The sequence below is a fragment of the Mustela erminea genome, chromosome 15, assembly GCF_009829155.1.
Source record: "Mustela erminea isolate mMusErm1 chromosome 15, mMusErm1.Pri, whole genome shotgun sequence".
Taxonomy (NCBI): Eukaryota; Metazoa; Chordata; class Mammalia; order Carnivora; family Mustelidae; genus Mustela; species Mustela erminea.
Genome location: NC_045628.1, coordinates 19283381 through 19306176, shown reverse-complemented (window position 1 = coordinate 19306176; position 22796 = coordinate 19283381). Strand labels below are relative to the sequence as shown.

General features: G+C 34.3%; 1 long non-coding RNA gene across 2 annotated transcripts in view; it reads right to left on the bottom strand.

Moving 5' to 3' along the window:
• Window positions 1-22796, bottom strand: part of LOC116574243 — a 72688-nt gene that overhangs the window by 25054 nt on the left and 24838 nt on the right. The window lies entirely within an intron of this gene.

The following is a 22796-nucleotide window of genomic DNA, read 5'->3' as shown; positions in this document are numbered from 1 at the left end:
TTCAAATTAATCTGAACTCTTAGCTCATTTAGTTAATTATGCAAGAAAAATAATCATAAACTAGTTATGCATATAACAGTAAAGCCAAAAGATAATGGATATAATGCAATTAGCAGTATTTTGTTGCCATTAATGAATAAATCATAACAATCAGGTCACCTCGTAGACAGACACCCTAGTAAAATGAATAAAAGAGTTAACTATATAGCATGCACTATAGGAGATAAAATAGATTAATGGATTAATTAAGCAATCTAAAAGTACTGATCTCAACTCTACCAATGAGAATAAAACCTTTAAATCAACTACTTATTTGCATTAAATCTTTGACAACTTTTAACAGTGTAATTTTTGCAACCATCTCTCCAGTTACTAATAACTTCTATGTTAAATTTCAATTTCATTAAGCAATTCCAAGTCAAATTAACAATTGATTTGTATTTCAGTAGTGAGTATTTGCCTTATACAAATCCAATGTTGTTATTACAATTACATATCCATAAATTTAAAGAATTTTCTTTTGATTTCCTAGGAAAATCTAATCATAGAGAAAGACACCATGTGGAGTGAAAATGGGGTATTAAAGCTCACTGTTGTAAAATGGCAGGAACAATTAAAATACAAATTATATATATTTTGTTGGAGTACTGTTGTAAGATTGAATTAAAGCACAGCATCATATTTAAATTTTTTAAAGATTTAATATTGTGCTTATGTTTTACATAAGATGATGGGCTTATAAAGGCCTTATGTGAATTCTTGATTCTATTTGGCATTTATATCAGATAATTTGAAAAGGGCTTTAAAGACTTGTGTTTTTAGAATTTGGTTATAATTTCATACTCTTAAATATCTGATTATTTTCCCCAATTATCTTTGGAAATAACTTGGTAAAAAATATAATTACTAGATCACTAACATTTTGTTCAATATTAGGTAACTGAGGAGAGCCTGAGTGGCTCAGTCATTTAGCTTCTGCCTTCAGCTCAGGTCATGATCCCAGGGTCCTGGGATCAAGCACTGCCTCAGGCTCTCCCCTAGGCAGAAAGCCTGCTTCTCCCTCTCTCTCTCTCTCTCTCTCTCTCTCTCTTCTTGTGTTCCCTCTCTCGCTGTCTCCCTCTGTCAAATAAATAAAATCTTAAAAAAAAAAAATAATAAGGGAGCACCTGGGTGGTTCAGTGGGTTAAAACTTCTGCTTTTAGCTCAGGTCATGGTCCCAGGGTCCTGGATAGAGCCCTGAATCGGGCTCTCTGCTTGGCATGAGCCTGCTTCCTCCTCTCTCTCTCTCTCTCTGCCTGCCTCTCCGCCTACTTGTGCTCTCTCTCTGTCAAATAAATAAATAAATAAATAAAAATTTAAAAAATACTAGGTAATTGATATGACAATTATTTTCTTCTACTTATTTTCGAGATCAGGGCCTGTAGAGTTTTTTCCTTTATTTTTCAATTGAAAAAAAAAAAAAAAGTCCCCCACTCCTGGCCTAATTGGTTAATAATTTCTGGTATGTGTTTAAAAGTATATTCCATTTCTGTTTCAGGTGCTTATAAGCATCTCTTTGGTTAGAGCTTTTCCAAGTTTTTCTGTTGGATAGTAATCATCTTAATCAGATTTTAAAGCCCCCTTTCTTTATCTGCATTCTCTAACAGCATTTTAAGATTATCCTTCATATTACCGATTATATTTTCTTCATTGTCATTTCTGTTCTTTACATAAAATGCATTTTTAAATTTCTATTGGATTTGTTTTTTACACAATTGTATTTTGTCTCTTCCCGTTCCATTTTCATCAGTAGCCTTTTCATGACATTATCTCGTTTCATGTTTTCTAATTTTTAATTAACAAAAAGCAGAAGCCTTGAAATAAGGTTTCTATGTTTATTCTTCCAAAACAATGATGTCCTCTCAACTTGGAATAAACTAGTGAACAAACTTACTGTTAGATCCAGAATAATTCCTTTTTTTCTTTTCTCTCTTTAACTATTTTGAGCAGGGAACACTATATGCAGATTCAGTGTTGACCTGAAACTCTCCTGTCCTTCTTCTCTGATGACCCAGTTTCTCCTTGAATCTTTCTTTTAAGTCTTGGGATGGAAGGCAAGTTAATATTAACAGCCCCAAGTTGGCTTTCTGTGGTCTCCAGCATTAGTTAATATGATTCAGCAGGAAGTAAAAGGAATACTTTTGTAATTCTTCTTCTTCTCATAAAGAGTGAATTAGGGCTTCTAATTTAAAGTGGTATATAGTTCAACCATAGCCCAAAGCACTGCATAAAAATTTGTAACTTCCAGACTATAAAATTTTCAATACTTTTTTTTTTTCCCTCTGTCTCTCGTTATTACTGAATTCATATCCCAGGCTTTCAATGTGCCACCACCTCCTTATATTTGACTGGAAGTATTTAGAATTACAGGGAATTGAGAGACTTACATCAATATGAGATAAAGGTAGAGTCAGGGGAATGAGGAGCTAACTAACTCTGGCCCTCCAAGACTATGTCCAATGTTTCATGAACAACTTAGACTTCAAATTAAATCCTAGCATTCAAGCTCACAAACAGTTCAATGCTGTCATTGTTTGGATGGAATCAATATATAGAGGCACCTCGGTGGCTCAGTTAAGTGTCTGCCTTCAGCTCAGGTCATGATCCCAGGGTCCTGGGATCGAGCCCCACATCCCTGCTCAGCGGGAGCCTGTTCCTCCCTCTGCTCCCCGCTTGTGCTCTCCCTTGTTATCTCTGTCACTATATGTCTCTCTCTCTCAAATAGATTCATAACATCTTTTTATTTATTTATTTAAAGATTTTATTTATTTATTTGAGAGAGATTTATTGAGAGAGATCACAAGCAGGCAGAGAGGCAGGCAGAGAGAGAGGAGGAAGCAGGCTCCCTGCCAAGCAGAGAGCCGGATGTGGGGCTCGATCCCAGGACTCCGAGTTCATGACCTGAGCCGAAGGCAGAGGCTTAACCCGCTGAGCCACCCAGGCGCCCCTCATAAAATCTTTTTAAAAAAGAAATCAATATATAGGCTTCATTTTCTCTTGTTTGGTGGGTAAAAATAATAACATCTTAAGCAAAATTCATTAAAATATCTTAAATTATTTATTTCCCTAGAAAGTGATACAGCATAGTCTTAGGCTTTGTGTTAGTATCTATCAATGGAAACAACCCAAAGTAATAGGCTCATAAAACTTTCCTTATTTGGAATGACTCAGGAAGGTGAAACAATTGATCAAACGTTTCCCACAAAACTTGTACCCTAGTGGAGACTCCATGAGTCCAAGAATATGCCAACATGTACAAGAAGGATTCCGTTACCAGGTGCATTTGGAAAGAAATGTGGTAATGTGGATCAAAGTATACATATACAAGAATCTGGATGCCTGACTCCTGATCCTGCCCTTTAGCATCTCTAAGTCTTCAGGCATTTAGTCTAATTTCTTTCCGAGAATGAAAGGCTAAGTACAATGTACTTAGAATAGTGCTTTCAACAAAATTTCTTCCCTTAAACGAAGGAACTGAAGATGCTCAGTGGGTTCTAACTTAAGAAATTGAAAGGATGTCATTTCCTTGGCCAGGAGGAACAAGACTTAGGTATGACCTCAGTTTAAGTTGTCCGAATACAACTTTATTATGAAATAACACTGGGCTACAATATGGCTAAATATGTCAAATTTGTGATGAGTCAAACTTGTGAAAGGTATGGGAGTCTAAGCATGATGATCAGCAAATGGTCCATAAAATCTGTTGAATATTTTTTTGTTTCTGAACTAGGTGGAGTGGAGCTACCACACAGCCATGAATTGTTTTGAGTCTATGCTCCCTCTCTATTAAAAAACCATAGTCTGCATAATTCATATATATGAAGGAGAGATAAACTTTGTCAAACTATAGTCTCAACCCAACTTTATTGATTACATCTGTCACCTTAAAGAGTTGTTTCTTCAAAGTACTTCTTAACATAATTATACTTCCAAAATATGCTAGCAAATCCAAACAGTTCATAAACCTCAAACCTCTTTAACTGTGCACAAAAAGCATTTAAGTTACCCTAAATACCCTCAGCAAGTATTGTTTTACATTTTTGAGGTATATGGATAATTATTATTTAAAGCATTTATTTCTTTTCTTTTCTTTTCTGGAGGAAGAGCTTCATTGTGAGAGACAGGGATAGGAACGAGAAACAAAGAAGTGTTACCAATACAAAAAGAGTAGATATTTTGGTGTGGATCTCAAAGATTCATAAGAAAATAGCTAAATGGTCATCTTGGACACATCTTTGGAAATTTTATTTTTTAAAGATTTTACTTTTTTGAGAGAGAGAGAGCAAAAGCAGGGGAGAGAGACAGAAGGAGAGGGAGAAGCAGACTTCATGGTGAATGAGACGTCTGAGGCAGGACTCAAGCCCAGGAGTCTGGGATCATGACCCAAGCCAAAGGCAGCTGCTTAATTGACCCCTGGAAATATGTGAGAAACATAAAAGAGCCATAAACATAGCATAGGGGCACCTGGGTGGCTCCATCAGTTAAGTGTCAGACCCAGGTCATGATCTCAAGATTATAGGATAGAGCCCTGTGTTGGGCTCTGCACTCAGCATTGAATGTGCTTGTCCCTCTCCATCTGCTCCGCCTTCTCCTCCTTGTGTTCTCTCTCTCTCTCCTTCTAAAATAAAATAAAATAAATAAAATAATATTCCAATATACATTTGGCCAAGTAACTACACCTCCCATGTAATAATCTTAAATCCAAAACAATAGTGTAGATAAAATCCGATGTAGATAAAAGTATTTGTTATTCCATTATTCACAGTAGGAAATTATAATTATAAATTATAAACACCCAACATTTCTAACATAAGAAAAGGTAACTAATCTATAATAAATGTCTTATGTTTTTAAGTATATTTTAGTGCTTCTAGAAAACTAGTGCTTCTAGAAACTAAAAAATTTCTGATGATTAATTTTTCTGTCTCTCACTAGTACACTCAAGTATAATAAAGATATAACAAATGCTTTTTGATGTCATAAAAATGTTTACATGATCAAGGCAAATGAAATGCCCTCACAAAACTTAATCATATATTTAATAGGACCATACTTATATGAAACAAGTTCATCACAAAAATATACATCAAAATACTTTGAAATAAATATACCAACACATATTTTTTGCCACTGGGTAACTGGAATGCATTTGGGTTTTGATTCTTCTTCTAATTTTTTTATTAGTTCTAAAAGATTCTATAATGAACAGAAGTCAATATATCTTTAAAATGCAAAGTACAGTCAATTGTTAGTATGTAATAAAAGAAACCTAACCAGTGCCACAATTTTGCCTATAATCTAATCTTCAAGATAATCTGTAGGGCTTAAATTTTCATCAAATACAAAGAGAAGATAAGTTTTCCAGATACCTTAAAGCTTGTTTGAGTTCAGATATAAATTTCTTGAAAAATTTTTCCCCCAAGTGTTAGACTCAAGCTACTCTATGTAGTATATGACTTCAAAACGATTTAAAATCACTTGCCAGAAATAGCGGAGGACTGTCCATAAAACTCTTAAATCCCATATATCAAAAAGAATTTGAAAGAGAATTTCAATCTTTTAAAATGCAGCCTCTGCATTTCAAGGTGCAGGTCCAAGTACCCTCCCACCTTCAGTGGTGTGCAAGAAGAAAGGGAAGCATTAAGTCTTAACAGGGGGCAAAGTATTCAAAAATTGCCATTTATTCTTCTCCTCCCTTCCATTCTTATTTTCCTGGTCTGGTCTTTATTTCTTCTACATCAATATACACATTTTTTACTCAAAGCATTGTGGTGTACACACCTTAAGGTGATCCCCAATAAACTACACTTTTGAATAACTCCCTCTCCTTGAATAAGAGCAGAACCTATGACCGGATTCTCACCAATGGTAAAGGCAAAAATGGAGAAATGTGCAGATGTAATTAAAGCACCTAGTCAGCTGACTTCTGTTAATCAAGAAAGATTACCAGTGAGTGACCCAACCAATCAGGTGATCCTTTTGAAAGAAGGCCCAATTCTTACCTCTAGTTAGAGAATCAAATTTACAGAATCATTCTCTTTCCGTTCTGCCTTTAAAGAAGCCAGAATTTTATAGCTAAAGGAAATGAATTCTGCCAACAATGTGTGGGGGCTTAAAAGCAAGTCCTCCCCTAGACCACCCTCCAGATGAGGCCAGATACCAGCCAATACCTTGATTTTAATCTTGTGAACTTTAGAGCAGAGAACTCAACTTAGAAAACCCAGACCTCTGACCTACAGAAAGTATGAGATAAGAAATGAGTATTGTTTCCAGCTACTAAGTTCGGTGGTTTGTTGTATGACACAATTATCATAGGGATGAACTGGTTATACGCACATCTTTGAAGTAATGTTTTAAAACGTTTTAAAAGCTAACTAGGGGCGCCTGGGTGGCTCAGTGGTTTAAGCCTCTGCCTGTGATCTCTCTCTATATATCAAATAAATAAATAAATTATATATATATATAAAATATAATAAATAAATAAATAAACAACAACAACAAAAACTTTAAAAGCAATACTAGTATTTTCATTCCACAAATATAAAGGCATTCTGAACATATGCAATACATTTAAGACTTAAAACAACTCCAGAGGAGTATTAGTATTTTCACTGTTTGCTTTCTTAATTGAGAAAACTGATATTCACCGAGTTCAGACACATAGCTCCAGAGATAGGAGCTGATACAGGACTAAGACCCAGGTCTTTCTTAGTTTAAAGCTTATCTCTTGTTTATTGCCTTTCACTGGTGTTCACTCAATGATTGCTATAGGTGATACAATGCTCGTGTGTCAGCAGAAAATTAATTACACAGTTAAGAGTATCTGGCATAAGGGTGTTTATTTTGCTTTGTCTTTTGTTTTCGCATTTTAATATCATTATACATTTTGGGGGGAAAAAATCTAGCTGTATTTAGATTAAGAGAAAATAAACTCATAATGGCAAAGTGTTACTGATCTAAATGTTTTGGGGACAGAATAAGACAAATAATGTTGCAGGTCTAGTTTATCCGGCAAGGATGTTTGCATTCAAGCTGTCAGTGTGCCTTTCAGAAACTGAATTGCTAAGAATAGTGCAGAACTGGGGCACTGCTTAGAATACAGTGCAGGAGAAATATTCCATTAGTTATCACAAGTGAAATCACTATTTCTAATGATAAGAAGAGATCAGTTGGGATGACCCAAATAAGTTCTCTGCAAAAAGGTCTATGCCTTCACTGTGCTCCTGTGATTAATGGTTCTTGCTTTAGTCCAGCATAGCGCTCTCTTTAAAGAGATGAAAGAGAGGCACGTTAGGATTATGTAAGGTAAGAAATTGAATGCAGTTTGTTTTTCATCAGTTTTCAGAGCTTGCAAATCACTATTCAAGTCGCATAACTCTTAGAAAAAAAGAAAACTGGAATATCGGGTTTGTTATGACAGAGTAATATATCCTGAACACATTGTGATTCATCCTGTGGAAATCATCACAGAAGAAAAGGAACTGAATTGAGGTAGAGGCATTGTTACTAACTGTAGGCAAGGAAATACACATTTTTGGTCTTGGTTCTCTTTAGTCAAAATGTGCCAGGATAAAGTAATGACAAAGTTAGAATTATTAGCTGTTTTTCCTACCTTCTAAGAAATTAGTATGATTCAAATAAGACAAGTTAAAATATTTTAAATAGTATACAACAGTATATAAGTGTTAAGAATTATCATTTTGGGGGCCTGGGTGGCTCAATGGGTTAAAGCCTCTGCCTTGGGCTCAGGTCATGATCCCAGGGTCCTGGGATCGAGCCCCACATCGGGCTCTCTGCTCCACAGGGAGCCTGCTTCCCTCTCTCTCTCTCTGCCTGCCTCTCTGCCTACTTGTGATCTCTGTCAAATAAATTTTAAAAATCTGTAAAAAAAAAAAAAAAAAAGGACCATCATTATCAAATTAGACACTCCACATACTGTTTTCTTCTCCCAAATAGATTAGAAATTATAAAAACCACTCATTTCCTTTTATTAGAACTATAACAATAGATTTTGCTTTTGATAATGCTCTAGAGCATTTTATGGATAAAGTCCCCTCTGGAATCTCCAGTTTTATTAAAAGCTTAAAATCCATAAAAGTACCGTTTACTTCATCACCAAAAGTTGCATGTGTGATAATTAAGTGTATGGGGTTGCTATTTCCACCTAGAAATTATAGAAAACTGAAGTAATGGAAATTTTATGTATGAAGGTACAATAAAATAGACGTGACCAATGCTGTTAAGGTTGTGATTTGTGGGGAGCCAGATAAAGGAAACTAGTAATGCTCTAAAAGTGAGCATGGGCATCGTAAGATGAAAGGGAATTAGCAGCAGCAGGTAACGAAAAGTTGCAAGTATAGAAGCTTACCTGCTTTCACATCATTCCCTTAACGGTGATATCTACTCAAATTTGCTATTGTTTGTATCCACATTACATTCTCAAAAAAAGACCTAGGCAAACTACTGTGTCCCCATTATTAAAATAAACAAGCATAAAAATAGAACCAATGTCATATCCAGGCAGTAGCAAACGTTTCATTTTCTCCAAATATAAATGACATTCTCTTCCCTTCCATTTTGTCAGTACATCAGATCATCCAACATCTCCATTCTATATTTTAATTTACTGGAAAAGATTAATGAGCATTTTTTTTTTTTTACCTGACCCATGACATACTTTTCCTGACTAACTCTGTCTGTCTCTTCATTCATCTTTTGTAACCTTTGTGTTTTTGTTCTGTGGATTTCATAGTTTACTTCGCACAGAACAAATCTTCCCCTTTTTATCCAAGCTCAACGTTCCATCTTTTTTGATCAAAATAGAGTACCTCAATTTCTACTTTACTGAGCATAAGAACATCAAGCAAGAACTCTCCAATTTACCATCTTCTCGACCTTTAATCTACCACTTTCAACTCATCAGCCCCCACAGTATTCCAGTCACGTCCTTGTTACTTTTCAGGACTAGTCTTTGCTCTCTTAACCTCACTCCTTCAATGATCCTCTCTCCAAAATCTTCAGCTTCTCCTTCTCCCTCAGCTCTTTTACTGCTACCTAAAGTTAGATATGTCTCACCTCTATCTAAGGAAAAGAAATCCTAGAGCTTCTAGTTTAAAGCAGCATCTGAATAAGTTTTTGATCCATTCTCTTTTACAGAAAACAGAATTAGAAAACCCAACAACTTTGAAATTAAGTTTAATAGTCAACCAATTTCTCAAATATAGAAATGTGTTCACTGATCACATGATATGTAAAGCTTAATCAAGCCTCTGCTTTGATGGCAGATGTATGCTTCACCCCCTAAAAGAGAAAAATTGTCCTGATTTGCAAGCAGATGGAGAGATCCTATATGCCTCTTCCATCACCTGCCAATACTTAGGAGGTCAAGAGAATATTTGCTAGATGTGGAAGGAAATCTTGTAGCAATATATCCTTTTTTTATATTTTAATGTGTGTGGCTGTGTGTATTTATATTTTCTGGATATTCGTTCAGAATGACAGAAAATGAAAAGTCTTTCTAAAAGGAAAGATCTACTCCTACATATTTTGATTGTCTGATACATAATGTAATTGGGTCATGAACCTTTCTGACATTTGAAAATCTGATTTTCTACCAACACATAAGTGCACATCAAAAAGCACCAAAAACAAAATATAAGCTATAATTGAATTCCCAATGTATCACATCTATCATGCCTTCTCCCCACTGTCAATTCCTTTAAGTCAGTATTTAATAAGCTCTGGCCATGGACATTTTTGAGGACTGCCTATAAGGTCTCTAGTAATGTCACTGCCTAATCTTAGGTCTCCTTTCTCCCAACATCCATACTGTCCTCTAATTTACCTCTAATTATAAGACAAGCCAACAATGTGTCAAACATCTTTAGTACAGTACCTTACAAGTAGTAGTTTGCCAAAATGTGTAAGCTCTGTTTTTACTGGTTCTTGCTGATCTTAAGGTGTTTACCTATTGGATGATTTTTATGACTGATATTAACATATCTTCAATGCCAAGTACCTTCCCTAAGCCCATTTAAAACAACTTACTCCTTGTGAATAAGTAAGCATAACCCTCTCTATCTCTCCAGCATGGTTCATACTCTCCATTCTCCATACTATAAGATATATTTTATATTGATAAATGCAAGGAGTGGAAAAGTCTGCCTCAACACAATAGCAATGAGGATAATAGTTGACTTTCTTAATCAATAGTCCAAATATAAGGAACCCTTTTGAGTTGGAATATTCAGTTGTTAAAATATTTGCAGTCACCCAAAGGTTTTCTTCTTTTCCCTTTACTATAAGAGTTTTTACACTTAAAAGCTTTACTCTTAGTATAAGAGCTTTTTATCTTTTCACTGAGTATTCTTATTTTAACAAGATGCCTACAACAGTTTCAGGAGATAAACACAGCAAAAGAGATTGTCTATCCTTGTATTTATTATTTTTCTTATTAATTGTGAGGAAGCTACTAGTGATCCCCTGAATTCCCCCAGCATCTTATTGGCCACAGCTAAATCACATAGTCATTAAATCTATTTATACCAAAGGAAATGGGATCCCCTGATTTGATTAAAATAACTAAGACCCATGCCTTAGGTTTCAGTATGAATGAATCTCTATTGGATGAGGGTAGATACTGGAACAGACTCGGGAAACTGTTAAGGAGACAAGGTGGAGGAAAATAGAGGTGGAGTTGGCCACCAACACAGCCTTATTCCTCTTTCCCTCAGTCAAAACGAAATCTCAAATAAATACATGTAACTTTATAAAAACTTAGCTATTTGTGATTATCTCAAGTCTCCTTAAAACTCTGAAAAAGTAATGTTCTATACTGTTCATATGATGCCTAAGATATACTGTGTTGTATTTTTAATTGTAACTTCCTACGTGCACACTGTCTATAAAAGTGGTATTAAGCTCTCTGAAGACATGACTATCTATTTTTATTTTTCTTACGACTTCTCCTCTAACCTAATATTCTACACAGGATAGATGATACAATATGTACACTAACTGACTGAATTCCACGAATTTTATATTTACACTTACTCCATGATTTTTTAAAACATGCTTACTTGTACTTTATTAAGAAATTTTAGAAAGAGCTTTGAGCTTTAACCAGTGGCAAAATGGATACCTGAGAATAAACTATGTAAAATTCACATGTACTCTGAAGGAGCAATTTATTTCCCAGGAACTTTTAGATATGGGGAGGCCAAGTAAGTATACAAGAAACATTTATTCACATAATATATAGCTATTCAATATAGTCACCAATCAGTTAATACAACTATGTGTTGTAAGATTTATCAAATATTATTTAATAATTACGAAAACAACTTCTTCAATAAACTTTAAAACACAATTGACAGCAATGTTTTTCTGTGATGTCTTCAGGGTAACAGCCAAAGTATAGAACCATCTCAGTATGCAATGATCCATTTAGATAATCTTCTTACAGAGATGTCTTACAGAGATGAGTTGCCCCTTCTTTCACAACTTAGAAATTAGCAAGACTCTTCTCACTTGTTTTTATTAGATAATATATTGGCCAAGGTATTCAGGATAAATTAACCAACTAAGTCAAAGATAAATTCATAGGTTATAAATGATAAATATGGTCTTAGTTAAGGTATATGACCAAGTCTGATTGTGAGTAAATCCCATTCCTGTTTGACATAATTCACAGAGACAGAAGATGAGAGAGAGAGAGAGAGATGCATGTGTTTTGTTTTGTTTTATTTTTAAAGATGCACGTGTTTTTAAATTGGAAAGTTAGGATATGAAATATGAGGATATGGAGGGTCAAAATAAATGTAAATTAATGTTAGTGAAGACCTGAAGTTAGCAGTGGACAAAAGAATAAGCAAATAATATACAGAGGAAGCATAATATGTAGTAGAAAAATAATATTGAAAACCAAATGACACCTTAGAGCCATGGCCATCAAATGTATTTAGATACTACCCTTAGAGCAAATGAAAACTATACAAGTACTCCACAAATTAATACACAATACAAATTAAGGAAGAAATATTAGGATTGCTGTTAGGATATGATCCTGGAAGTTATCTGCCCACCTCCTTCTCTCACTCATGGAAGTAGCTCCTGGAAAAATTCTGAGGATCTCTTGACCTTCAAATAGCAGAGTTTGAAAAATTTATAAAACTTCAGTGAAGAAGGAAGACTCCTGAGGTAAAATAAACTTAGTTATAAAAAATAATAAAGTTTGGGCAGTTTGGGCAGAAGCATAAATCCCAAAAAAACTACTAGATTTGAAAGAGCACAAAACTATTATTAGAAAAAATGAAGTGCAAATCCAATAAATATTTCCTGTTTACTACTAGGTATATTAATAAAATAGTCATACTGAAACAATTTTCTTTTATATAAATATATTTAACAAGCATAACCAGGCAAAAGAATATAACCTGGAAAAATAAACCACAAAGTAATTGTACCCACATATCAACCAAAATCCTTGAAAGTTTTCTCATTAACTCTAAAGAACTAATGTTATTCAATTCTGAAGAGGAACTTAGAAGTCTGAGTTTCCCAACTTAGAAGGAAGAAATGACATTTATTTACTCTTTGATGTTGTTTTGTGGAAGACAAAATAATTAAATGGTTACCTACATGTACTTTCTAGCTCTATAATATATTTTCTATGCCAGTAAACATAAAAATGTGAAAATGAAAATATTCATGTGCATCTACAATAAAGCTGCTATTGATGATACATGGTTTAGATTTATGTTCAAGCTAGCATTGTAGAAAATACATACCAAAATATATAGACCAGATTAGAAAAAAATATTGGGTACAGCAGTGTACAAAAATTACAATGATAAAAGGTTTACTGAGCTATTATTCTCTGGAGGTGAATTAGGAATTAAGAATGGGAAAAAAAAATTGAAAAGGCAAGAGGAATAATAGTCAAGGGAGAAATCAGAAAAGTATTCAAAAGTGGCCAGGAATTTCCCGTAAACTTAGGCTGAAAGGACAAATTAAAGTATTTATCCTGAAATAGCTAATTTTCTCTGGAAGAATAAAGCTTTTACTTGCTTGGGTTAAATTGGCTTCCTGGTCATGAGTCCTCATCTTGAAAATGAGTGCAACTGCCTTCAAAATAAAACTAAGCGCAGAATGGTAATTCTATAGAGCAGGGGAATTTAAAACCGTGTGTGAGTTGAAAAGCTTATGAGTAAAGGTACATTTATCTGCCAAGATCTCAGTGTTGTGTTAAATCCCTAACATTCAGCCCTGGAGATCTCTGGGGACTGTTGTAGACTTTAATCAAAAGAACATTTTGCAGTTTAGCTTAAAAGGTCAAACTTGCTAACTTATCCTTATGCGATGGTAGTTTAGTAATGGTCTAGTAACTTGGCTTGTAGATTGCCATGACCCAGATCATTTTGTGGCAATAGGAAATTGATGTGAATACTTTCAGCCTTACTCAACCATTAAAAAGAGCATTAGCCAGGCTTTTGTGTCAAGCAAACTACAGCTACTTACAGAAAGAAAATCTAAGAAGTTGCAAATAGAACAGATCCAAGAGTATTAAAGCTTTTTCTTTTTTGCAAACATCGGTAGGTAGCATAAAAATATAAACATCAAGCTGCTTCATGAAGAATGAAAAAAAAAAAGAAAAGGTTATGAACAAAAAGCAGAAGGTCCTCAGGGTGCATCTGGCTACTGTGAGTGTCTGTATCCCTATTAGCTCTCAATATTTTCTCCAAGATGGAAACAAAGAAAAACTCATCTCTCAGACCTGTACAATCTGCATTTCTAAAATGAGCATATCATAGGTACTTAAAGGCAGAATGAATTTTTATGAGTTGTCCAGTTATACAAATAATTAATGGAAATTTTGGTACCACAAACCAAGAGAAAAGATCTATAGCTTTAAAACAAAAATGTTCTCAGTAATTAAGGTGAGAAGGGAGAAGCCATGGGTCAGATAGTCTTGGATACACTGTTCATATGAAGATAAAAAGCACAACCTCTGAATTATCTCTAGAACTCAGATTGACTAATCTTAATTATCTGGATGGATAGTAAAAATAAATAAGTCAGTACAAAAACCATTATATAAGCAGGACCTTGCTGGATTCAGTTTAATTCTCTGCAGTATTGTATATAAAAGCAATTTTTTTTTTTAGCTTTTAGTAACAGCAGCTACATTAGCTTTATTTGCTTTAAATAAATATCCAGAATATAAAGATGGGTTAAGTCTTTAGACAAATACATTGTAGTATTAAAGCTATATCCACAAATGCTTAGATACTTCTCCCCTCAACAGGTAAAATTTAATTCCCCCTACTTGAGTGTAGACTGATTTTTATGACTCATTTCTGGAGAGAATAAAATGTGAGAGAAGAGATCGGTTGCCTCTTCTGAATTAGATTCTAAAAAGACTGCAGCTTTGCATTTTGAATTTTCTTTTATTTATTTCTCTGTCTCTACTCCTTTGCTCCCCTTTCCAACTCTCTCTTGAATTACTTGCCCTGGGAGAAGTTTGCTGCCATCTTATGGGGATATTCTGGGACACACATGGCAAAGGGAGAGGCACACATGGCAAAGAACTAGGACTTGTCAAGATTCACACGAAATGGGAAGCAGGACCTTCCCCAGTCAAGCCCTGGAAAGATTAGCCCTGGTCAGTCGCTGGATGGCAAGCCCCCGGGAGACCATGAGGAATGATTTCCCACTTAAGCTGATTCCTGATTTAATTCCTGATTCATGGAAACTGCTATAGTCAACATTTGATTTGAGGTAACTTGTTATGCAAGAAAGGGTAATACATATCAATATGTACGTTAAAACTAACACTGGATATATATACATATTGATTAATTTCCACAGGCCACATCTATGCAAATAAACAGGAAACATATTCAAGGAAGATGATCAAGTATTCTTCATTTTCACATTAAGCCTGGGAAGTATATGCCGTATTTTAGTCCAGCCTATTGAGAGAGGTCTTTGGACTTGAAAGGGCTGTATTACTTTGCTGGCCACTGAGGGCAAACCTAGTCTAGCCCACTCAACAATCGGGCCAGGAAGACAGAAAAATACTGAGAGCAGCCTGGAAAGATTTCTTCCTCCCTCCCTTCCTTCTTCTCTGCCTTCCTTCCTTCCTTCCTATAAGGTAGAAATATCTAATATCCAATATCTAACCTTGTCTAGAGATATCTCCAATATCTAATCTTGGAGACCATACTTCTATTTTATCTCTGCAATAAAAACAGGGCACTTAGGATTGAACGGAAATAAGTCAAGGGTATCACTGAAGCAATACAAATGAAAGAAGTATGTTGTTAAGAAAATAATCATCTACAATATCCATGTATAATATTGAGTTTCAAAAGTATATTAAATATTAAATAATCCTTTTAATATCTTAATCTATCCAACCTTATTCCTCTCTCTCAATCTAGTAAATATTTGGATTTCTGTGTTTTATAATAACTTGGGCATTTATTTATAATAACACCTAGGCTTTGGGTGCCAACTATCTCATTTAATCATTAAAAAAATCTCTATGAGATAGAAGTTACTAAATCCATTTTTAAGAAGATAAGACTCATAAAAGAAGCCAATGGTACACACAATCAGGGGGTCAGATGGTGACTGCATTTCTAGCCTGTCTGTCCAGAGTGTATATTTTTGAAAGATTCTATACTGCCCAACACACGGAATGGGGGGAAAGTGCAGAAAGTGGAATTTCAGAATATGCATCCTATTTATTACTCATCTTTAAGGTAGAGCAGTGGTTTCAAGAAAATTCCTGAGCAGGGTTAGAACTCAACTACTTCCTTATATGTTTGTTGTGTATATTTTTATTTTGAGGAATAGGAGGAAAATTAAACTCATCAACTCCAACATTGTCCAATCCGGTTTTGTCAGCTAATGCATCTAAAATTAGCCACAGGATATCAACTGTTCACACCTCTCTTTATAAAGCCCTATGTGAGAAGTTCCTTTTGGAATTTAGAACCCAAAAAATGTTGCTTGTAAGGTGCACATAAAAACATAGCTATATTTTCGAAAATAAAATCATAAAATAGTGAAAAGTTTTAGCTTTGCTGATGTTTTGAAATTAATGTGATATGATCAGTCCCTCTTACAACCTCATAATGGCTTTTGTCTCTTTTTTATCTTGATTCATTGCCTTTTTAAATGTATTTTACAAATTTCTTTTATATATTTTATATTTATGTGTAAATATATACAGTTTATATCTATATGGTATATATATGTGTATATATATATATATATATATATATATATATATATAGTTATGATGTTTGCTATCTCAGTTAATGTCTGTTTAATATGTAATACCTGAAATCCTTTGTGAAATGATGTGGGACTTTCCTTTTCTTAAATTATATAAAAAGCAGAATTCCAGAGGCGCCTGGGTGGCTCAGTGGGTTAAGCCTCTGCCTTCAGATCAAGTCATGATCTCAGGGTCCTGGGATCTAGCCCCACATCGGGCTCTGCACAGGGGGAAGCCTGCTTCCCCCTCTCTTTCTCTGCCTGCCTCTCTGCCTACTTGTGATCTCTGTCTGTCAAATAAATAAATAAAATCTTAAAAAACAAAACAGAATTCCAAAGACGCTCACATGAACTGTGTTTAACAATACTGCCAAACAAAAATTAAGCCAACTAATTAATTACACTAGAGGAATCATGAAAAGGCAATCAGATTGGTTGCTTTTAAGTATAAAACTTGAGAAATACATTTTTTTTTTAATCAGATTGTTTGGTCTCAGACTGTCACAACGCCCTTGGATTTCTGTCTTGTTAAGACACACACACACAAACAGCACCTGGGTGGCTCAATTAAGCGACAGCCTTTGGCTTGGGTCATGATCCTGGAGTCCCGGCATCAAGTCCCGCATTGGACTCTCTGCTCACCAGGGAATTTGCTTCTCCTGCTGACCTCTCTCATCCCATGTACTCTCTCTCTCTCAAATAAATAAATAAAATCTTAAAAAAAAAAAAAGACACACACACACACACACACACACACATACCAGCACTCACAAAAATCACATTCCTATCTGTTGACATGTCTTTTAAATTAAGTGGGGCACACATCAGTGAAAGCAGTTACCTGGCGCAGTACAATCAAAGCAGCTGGCTGATTGATTGGATTTTTCCATCTGTAATTAACTATTGTATAAGTATAACTTCAAAATTAAAGTGCTAAGAGAATCTGAAGCAGATGCAAACTGTATGCTCTTCTTTGGAAAGCAATTTTAATTTCATGCTTTTTTGCTATATTGTTTTGGAAGTCCTTTGAAGAAAGCACACATTATAAAAAATGTTCATTTCAATCTGTAGCTTCGGCTATGTGGAGAATTCATGTAACAAAATTTATACAAGCATGCAAGTTATCACTATATTCTAATTTCTTAGGAAATTGCTTCCTGGCATAATTTTCCTGCCCTTCCATGTCCTTGAATGTATAGTATAAAATAACTAAAAAATTAAATCTCAATTTTAAATCCTGCCTTTTGATCTACAAATAGTTTAGACTTCGGAACTGAGTGTTCATCTTCTAAATTGTTTTAAATTAAAGCATTTTATTGATGTTAATCTAAAAAGCTACTGTTTCTTCCTAGGCACCTGAATTATCACGCATGGCCACTCTCTTCAAAATGTAATGATGACTTTGTTTTTCTTACAGTCTTTGAAGTGATGAGCAAAGGCTTTATTTTCCTGAAGCATCTATCTCTGGATAAGTATTTCCTAAGAAGTTTCCTAAGAAGAATCAGAAGTAAAATCTCAAGTAGTAACGGTACCAAAAGTACCAGCCTAAGGATCCTTTTCCCCTCAAAGCCTTCCTGCAGGGGAGAGGAGCTTACTGACCTCCTAGAGAGAAATATCCTTGTGGCCTAAGGCATTTCTTTGATCTAAACACCACAGTACTAAAGGTAAATTCTGTATATGCCTCTTGGGAAGTAAATGATGGTTATTCCACTGTGTTTGTTGTTGATGTAGAGGACCAACTAACTTTCCTAAAACTGAAGTTTATTTTCTTAAAAGGGGGGAAAAAATCAACCATTCAGGGCAATGTGAAGCTGCATTCCTGGGGTAAATTCTAAAGGTGTGGTTGACATCTTGGGTTTGGTGGCTGGAACACTTGAGCCAGATTCTGCCCAAGGAGCTTTGTCAGTGTAGTTCCTTGACAAACCTCTTTCCTCTTCTATGACTTTCACACTCTTATGGTCATTGTAAGGATGAAATTCAAGTAAGCACAAAGATCCCTTTGCACAAAGTATGATACCTAGTAAATATTCAAAGAATAATGAACTGAAAGTTAAATTTTTGTGCAGCTCACTTTTATAAACAAAATCCTATTATTGTTCACAAATAATTAAGCAAATGAAGCAAACCCTTTCATATACCTAGTTTCTTATATTTTCTCAGCTTCTATCCTCATGACAAGGACTAATTTAAGTACTTATGTTGTTATGCCATTATTTTGACATATTTATTATCATCTTTTGTCTTTTCCAAATTGTAAAATAAAAAGAAAAACAGCTAATACAGTGCACACGGTATCAGACCATAACTGTTGAGAGAACAGGTTTCTGGTAATTCAGCTCAAGAGTTGAACCCAATCCACCCCAGAACAATAACATCAAGAACAATGGTTAGAGAATAGGATTCACACCTCGTAAAATTGTAGGCTACCTCGGATAGCTTTCCCATAGAACAAACAGTACTTTGGTGATCTTGATCAAGGATTTTTCCTACTCAAATTTTGTAGAATGCTTTTGCTGAAATATGCATGATTTCCCTTGGCCAGGAGACAGAAATAAATCAATCTGGTTCCTACTAAAGCAATATTTACTTGAATTAAATTTAGCAAAGTATTTCAATATTACAACATGTGTAAATTTTTCAGATATAGATTCTTTCTGGGGGAAAATGTCTATGCCTATTGCTTTCAAAGATAGTTAAAATATTGCAGTTAGATGTACAACAATTTGATAATACTAGACTGGGTATCACCAGATCTAAAAAGCATCTCTGGAAGAACTCACATGTATAAGCCCTATTTTCCACACTCTTCAAATGAAAATAATGGCATTTTCCCCTGCATTGAAATAAAAAACAAGAAAATAGTGGTTTTATTCTTTGAAAAAATATTAGCTCTGTAATTGAGTATTATCAAAGTGGAATTCTGAGAACTCATGGAAGAAGGATTTAGTGGGAGCCAAAATGACTACAGAGAACTGTCATTATTGGTTTAATTCAGAGTAGAAAATCTCTCTGTCTATGGCAGTTCTATTTCTGAACAAAGAGTTAGAGATTTGAATCAAACCCACTCTATCTTCTGTATTTCTCTTCCATTTTTCTTTGTCTTTCTCTATCTTGCAAATTGCAAAATTCATCATAAATATACAGACTGCAATTTGAAATATCAGAATTTATTTTATCATATATGTGTGGCATCAATATTCATAAGACTGTCACAAATTAATGCATTCTAATTCTCTTCAAGTGACTGAAATTATGCTCACTGTAACCATTCATTATGTACAGGTTATATTTAATTTTGTTATTATTAATGCAAAGGGATATTAATGATTGATTAAATGAAATGAACCCTATATGGGATATTTAGAAGACTCATTTGTATGACTCCTACATTTTTACCAGTAGAAATTTCCTCAATTGTGTAATGGAAATAACAGGTTACTGAAATGTGAATGGTGTACAAAATTAAGTTTATGAAACAGGCAATCACACAACTTCTGAAATGATTCTATAATCATTTATCTCGGAACATGCAATTCTGCCCCAAGTGTAGAGTGTAACAGGGTTTAGGAAGTTTGGACAGTGCAGCAGTAGCTGCTGCTATTAGCCAGGTGACCAAGGCAATCAATTCTGAGCTGGTTGTATTACATACATACACAGAGATGTAAGTTTGAAAGCCCACGCTCAGTATTATTAAATTATTGTTTATTGTTATAGAGACAACTGTCTTCATTATTTCTTGGACATTTTTCCACTTTGGAGTGCTGTTGAATTTAAAGATTAAGAAGGTTTCAAAAAATCTTTCAGAGGAACTAAGATTGTATTCTATGTCTCCGTCTCTGTCTCTTTCTCTCTACACACATATACAGAAACACACACACACACACACACACCCCAACATTCTGATCTCCATATTGAAAATTTCCATGAATTGACTTACAGGCAATAAACCCGAGTCACATAATGAAATGCAACTTAGTTTATGCATAGAAAAAGCTTAGAAATTACCATCTGTCTCCTTAAAAAAATTAACTATTTGTACTAATAGAAATATAATACTACAGTGTAACAGAAATAAAAAAGATTCAGTCATCTCATAAGTAGTGAGCAAATGGGTAAAGATAATATATTTAGGGTAAAGATAATATATTTTTGTTATTGTGTTTTAAGTTATTTATAATTTTATTTTCTCTAAATTTGCATTCTCTGATTAGTCTATTTATTTCCAGATGGCATGATTAAGTTTCCAAATTTCTAAGATTCTGCTGTTATGGTTTAACTTGTTTATTTATATCAGAACAGCTGACTTCAACAGCTGGTTTTCTCTGAAATAGTTTAAGTCAATAATTTTCCATTTCAATCAATTCAGACCATCTGAATTACTATAGTAAAATAAGTCTATGGGGCATGTGAGGAGTTTTCCTAGCACTTGCAATGGAAATTTGATATTAAATTTATAGATTTTTTTGCTAATATTTCTCTGAAATTTTCTAATGGATTCAAAATAATATATACATATCTGGCCACTGTAATTAACTTATTTGATAATACAGATTTAATAATTGCTTTTCCTGTATTTAATTGTATATATCTTTGCCACTCTAATAAATTTAGATGCTCGTATTTCTTAAAAGTCAATTATAAGCTATGTTGACATATTTCTCCAGTTAAACTATTAAAGTCATTTTATAACTAAATGTGTTAATATACTTTATTACTATAAATATTAAATGATTTGATACACTCAAAATTCACAAACACATGAAGAAAGGAAGTGAAATAGGATGTAGCATGGATAGTTATAAAAATTCAGACATGAATGCACATAGCAAGTGTTTGATTTTCCACTCTACCTATTTGCTTTGACCTCAGGCCTGTAACCTTTCTTTTCTCAATTCTTTCAACTTTAAATTACTCTGAAAGTAAATTAGAGATCAATAATTCTTAAACAAATACAGAACTTATGTTTGGAAAGAAAAAAGAAAAATATACTACTAAATACATTTTAGGGATGACTGGATGGCTCAGTTGGTTGAGCATCTGACTCTTGATTTTGGCTGTGGTCTCAGGGTGGTGGGATCCAGTCGCAGTGTGGGCTCCAAGCTCTGAGGAGAGTCTGCTTGAGATTCTTTCTCTTCCTCCCTCTCCCTCTGCCCCTCCCCCCACTGCTCAGGCTCTCCCTCTCTAAAATAAACAAATAAATAAAATCTTTAAATATATTTTAGGGGCACCTCGGTGGCTGGTAATGATCCCAGGACCCTGGGATCGAACCCCACATCAGGCTCTCTGCTCAGTGGGGAGGCTGCTTCTCCCTCTCCCCCCCACCTCCCGCGCTCGCTCTCTCTCTCACTCATTCTCTCTCTCTTATAAATAAAGAAAACCTTTAAAAGGAAAAAGGAAAATGTAATAAATGAATAGGCAGCTCACATTTGTGGAAAAATGAATGAATAAATGAATAGATATCTCATGTTTATTTATAGGAAGATAACAATATGATAAGGTCAATTATACTGACATCAGCATATAAAAACAATGCATTTCTAACCAAAATTCCCCACCTTATTTTTAACCCTTTTGATCTGAGAAAATAAATTAATATTAAAATGTGTATTAAAAAGAAAAGGCCGGGCGCCTGGGTGGCTCAGTGGGTTAAGCCACTGCCTTCAGCTCAGGTCATGATCTCAGGGTCCTGGGATCGAGTCCCGCATCGGGCTCTCTGCTCAGCAGGAAGCCTGCTTCCTCCTCTCTCTCTCTCTGCCTGCCTCTCTGCCTACTTGTGATCTCTCTCTGTCAAATAAATAAATAAAATCTTAAAAAAAAAAAAGAAAAAAGAAAAGAAAAGGCCAAAAACAAAAATGTCAACTTTGAAGAAGAAAAAAATGTAAATTCCACATATTAAGTTCCATTAAATATCAAGGCTTATTATAGAATAACATATTGTGGTATTGGTAAAAATCATCCAATGACAAAAATAAAACTCCAGGCAAGATTAAAATCGGATATTGGATGGGATGGAAAAATAAAAAGTAGACAAAGATAATACTTCTGTAAATAGATCCAGTAACTGACACACATATGGGAAAACATAAATACAAATCCCTACCACTCACACACAAAAATTCCATGTCAATTAAATAACTAATTTTTAATATAATATTTGAAACTTAAGAGAGAGAGAAATTCTTTTATGTATTTATACATGAGACATTTCTTTAAAATGTTCCAAAAATCATGAAACATAAAAAGATTAGTTAAATTATATTAATGTTAAAAAAAGTTACAACAGGAATTGGAGCGGAAGGAATTTTAATGTCACATAATTGTATATTGGCTGCATCCCATAAGGCAAATAGTTATTAAAAATCTGAGAAAATAACAGCAAAAGAGATAAACAGTGAATACAATGAAAAGGAAATCCTAATGAGGAATATAAAATTAAAAAATGAAAAAAGTCAATATGACTAATAATGAAAGAA